Below are 4,994 nucleotides of genomic sequence, written 5' to 3' on the forward strand. Positions count from 1 at the left end.
TTTTGCATTCAATATCTTTGTTTTCTCTCCTTACAACGTCCAAACATTTATCTCATTTTAAGTTCACAAATTTTTGGGGATTTCAAACAACGCGAACCTATTATTGAGAATACATGATCGATTGTAAAAAACAATCTATTAAATAATTAAAATTTATGTGAATGTTACAATGCATAATTTAAAATTTAAATAATTTAACGATATTAATCTGAATGCCTCACATATTACTTATTGCATTAATGTCATTTTTATTACAATTTTCAATATTAAATATTTTTAAAAAATATAAATGCATATTTTTTAAGAGACTAAATTTGATTGATAATGGGTATGATAACATATTTGATTGATATTGTATACAGTAAGTCATACAATATTTCATAAATAATTATTTAAAAAATACATTTTATTGTATAATTTTAAATGTAACATATAATGTCTATATGTTTTACAATTAGATTAGATAATCAATGTCAAATAAAATAGATTAGATAATCAATGTCAAATCATTATATTCATAACATATGGCAGAATCGTTGCAATATTTTTTTCCACTACAAATACTTACAGCATATTCTTTGCCTTGCTCTGCTTTTCACTATTTCTGCTAAGCTTTTTTGAAGTATTGATATTGTTAGCAGATATTATATATTACATATTATACGTAAAAGATATTGTTAACAATAACAAAACCGATCTATACGTAATCGTAATGTGTATAATCATATGAGTTATCATTTATATTTCAAACTCATATGATGTATCTGTTACTTGTCTAATAAAGGAAGGTCATATTCATATGAAAGGAAATTATCCTTTATAATACATGGTGCCATCCAACCTCCTATCACAACACCATATGCTATATTAGTATTCAAATACATAAGTACAACATAATGTTTATATAATGGAAGTCCCTAAAACACAAAAAACATGAGAATATACCAATTTTTTTTATAAAATAAATTAGATGTTATACATAAATTTAGTAATTCTATATTTATTTTTAAAGATATTAATCCTTTAATGATAAATAAAGTTCCAATAAAATAATGGTTTTCGTCAAAATTCTTTCAATATAAAGTTTCATCTCATTTTCAATGATAGATTTATCATTATAAATATCAAAATTCAGATTAAAACTTCTAGAAACTATTGTATGCTGTTGCCTGATTGTCACAATTAATGTGAAATTTGAAGATATCGTTTCAGTTGGATTCTGGGGACATTGTGATCCATATAACGTAATACTGTTTGTAAATCTTTATTTAATGTTGGACTATCTTCGAGAAATTCTAAACCCTAAATTTTTAATGAAAATATATATATTATTTATTTAAGTCGCTATACAGTACCAATTATAATATTATTAATTGTGTAAAGTTTAAATAAATCTGTATTCACGATTTCGTTTGTATACTCGTTCATTGAAGTTACCGAAACCTTATAAGCAGTATTACCATATACACATAAAAGACTTTGAATAGGAACTAATAGTCGACATATATTTATGTGAAATTCGTTGGCTTTAATGAATATAATTTGTAGATTGTAAGAGGAGTTAAATTGATTTCATTATCATTATCGGTAGCACATTTAATTTAGACAAAAGAGTAATTCTTCATTAATTATGTCCAGAGAAAAACTAGTAGCATATATATAATTATGCTTACTTTTTTCTCACAAACTAAATCTGTATTCCAATGTATGACAATTTGATATGACAAGTAGATTCTTTTATGAGTAATGAGCGATTGGACGATCCTTGAGGATCACAAACAAATCTAATAAGTGTATAATGACTCTTATTCCATTTTCGCATAAAAATTGTCATTGGTATAATTTAAACAGGGTCCACTGCCATAATTAAGTTTGCGTTAGTTTGTCTCAACGACATAACATATTTTGAGTTACATATTACTGCATAAAGAAATGATAATTGATAGATAAAATATAGATCCATCACATAATCACAATATGCAAAATAGTTTCATATGATGTAGCACCTATTTTATTCCCATATGTGCGCCATAAGCGCACTGCAAACTCTGAATTTGTATTTTACACCACTTGCATTTGTAACAATGAAGTCTTTATTCATTGATGTTTGTAAGACATTTCTGTATGTTACAAAATACATAGTTAAATTATAAATCATATTACGAATATAACTACTATAACTATCAATATTACGAAAGAAATATTCTAATGTAAAATTTGTAATTGGATTCGTAACGTTGCATTTTGTCTGCTCTTTTAGCACTATAATTACGAAGAGTCTCAATATCGCATGCTGCAGCAGTATATCATGCTAATTGATAATGACAATCTTCTATCCCACTTTCAAAAATATATTCTGGGGGATTCTGATAACATTACAATATTCATGAAACATTTCTTGTGTGTGTGTGTGTGTGTGTGTGTATGTGTGTGTATGTGTGTGCGTGCGTGCATGCGCGTGCGTGTGTATGTGTGCACGCGCGCACGTATACGTATGTATATTTTTAGAGCTTTCCAGCAAGAACATCATGAATCCAATTTTCATTATCTGTGAAATTCTCTAAACGTTTTATTGACAATTGTCGTTATTGTTAACTAACGACAGCCAATGAGTGCTGCGCTTTCTTTTAGAATTGTCTTGCCATTGATTATTATAGTTAACGATAGCAACAATCATCGATAAGATGATTTAGAAAATCTCACTACTGGTTAAACTTAATAAATTTTATCCTGTATGGATTTCATCCATATCATCATAGATGAAGCCCATTGGATAAAACATCAGGTTAAGCCTATTCACAAATAACCAGAAAATCAGGCCATAGTATAACAATGAATTATTTTATCCTTTAACATTGATAAGCAACAAAGCTATAATGATTTACTGAATTACATTACAGCCTTGCTGGAAAATGTCCTTTGTTATTAGCTGCTGCCATACCTTAGCTTCCAAATCACATTTAAAATAGTTGTTTTAACATGTGGAGTTGTAATACGCAAAACGCATCCTGGAATTCTATTTGTTCCCTCTTTAAAGAAAAGAAGCTTTTTTTTGTACTTCTCCTAAACTTAAATATCTAATAAATAGATATAAATATATCTAATAAAATAAAAAAATAAAACAAAAATCAATTTATTTTTAAAGTAAAAGGTTTTCTATTGTACAAAAATTATATAATCAAATATACACAAACAAAATCAAATTATATAGATATATTTACATTATAATTAATTTTAATATAAAATCTACTTGTCGACCTATTAGATTGTTTAGAATCGTCTAAGCATGCTCCAGATTTAATTGGATACATGATACCATAAAGTAGTATAGACTGGCAGACATGTAATATTATTTTAGGTGATTTGAGGAATTTATTTTTTATACCCAAAGGATTACATAATTTTCTGAAGCTCTTGTTAAAGGACTTAGATTATAATAATCTCCAGCATTAACAACTGTACAATTTGTTTGGGTTGTAGTACACAAGTAACGCAATCTTCCATACTATAAATCAATTATATTGTTCTTCACTTTAAAATATTTTTATTCATATATTATTTGATGTAAATATATTTTTTAAAAACTATTTACATGCGAAAATAATTCAAGATATGAATTAGTCTCTGCATTACAATGCACAACTATCACCGTATGATCGATGTAGACAATCATTACCAGTAAAATTAAACAAAATTCTTCTTTGTTCATTATCTAATTTTGGAGGAAACTTTCCTGTTTATATAAAAAAATTAATTTCTTTATCAGATTTATGATAATATACTTTAATATATAAAAATATAATTGAAACTGTACAACATTATCTGTTCTTATTTCTGTATTGTTTTTTATTAGACATATTGCATAGTTTTAGTTATTGCATTTTTAATTAATGAAAAATATAATTGCATACGTACCATCTCATAATCATGTTTGATGATGTCTTCTTTATTTGATGTTAGTTTTGTTAAATTATATATAAAATTAAACTTAACTTACGTTCAGACATTTCACAATATTTTGAAGGAGTGATGGTTAAAACCTACAATAAAACAATTTCTAATTTTTGTATTATGTTTCAAAACCTGATACAATTAAATCCTATGACAATAGCATTAGACGTCTATTACAGAGAACGATGCAAAGAATTTTGTCTTACAGTATTAGTTATTCATCCATCTTGTTGATTGAATAACAATTATCTTATTAATTAAATAACAACAGAAAACGTATAATGGAATTATTCGAAATGGATACCGATCAAAATAATTAAATTATTTGCTATATTTTGTGCTGATGACGCAAATGTTATTTGAAAATAAGTAGTCCTATAATAGTAAACAAAATAATTTATCATTCTATACTGAAAAAAAGTTTGGTGACAGCTATTAAATTCTTGTTAAAATTGGTTCAATAAAATGTTTTGGTTAATATAACCAAACATAATTAAAACTAAATAATTAAAAATAAAATAAATAATTAAAAATAAAAATATAACCAACATAATTTTATCCTTACAAAAATTTCATCAAACAGGTTTAATGATACTAAATTTTTGTGTTTTAAAATTATATTTGATTACATTAATCAAAATCATTTGATTGAGCAGCTATTATCAAACTGTTTTATTTAGCGTATAGACAATTTTTTGTCAACATTGTTATCTACAACCAAATACTTTTCTTATAATAAGCTTATCGTCGCTATAAACAAACATCGCGAGATTTATATTCACAGAGATACATCTGTATCGGCATCAGTTTTTTGTGTAGCTCTATTACAAAAATATATTCAATGCACCTCGATTAAGAGGAATCCGATAGCTCAAATCGTCAATTAACTAATTTAGTAAATTATATATATATATATATATATATATATATATATATATACTATACTACTATATTATTTTAATTTTTATTACTATAACTAATAATTAAGTTACGTATTAGTCTATACTACTTACGTTTAACTTTTAAATTTTAAGTACTAAGTA

The 4,994-nt window shown here is 25.6% G+C and overlaps 1 pseudogene; it reads right to left on the bottom strand.

Annotated features, from left to right (window-relative positions):
* Positions 1 to 487: 487 nt before the first annotated feature.
* The window catches only part of LOC105623329, a 5,873-nt pseudogene continuing 1,366 nt past the window's right edge, over positions 488 to 4,994 (bottom strand).

Source organism: Atta cephalotes (assembly GCF_000143395.1).
Source record: "Atta cephalotes unplaced genomic scaffold scaffold00055, whole genome shotgun sequence".
Classification (NCBI taxonomy): domain Eukaryota; kingdom Metazoa; phylum Arthropoda; class Insecta; order Hymenoptera; family Formicidae; genus Atta; species Atta cephalotes.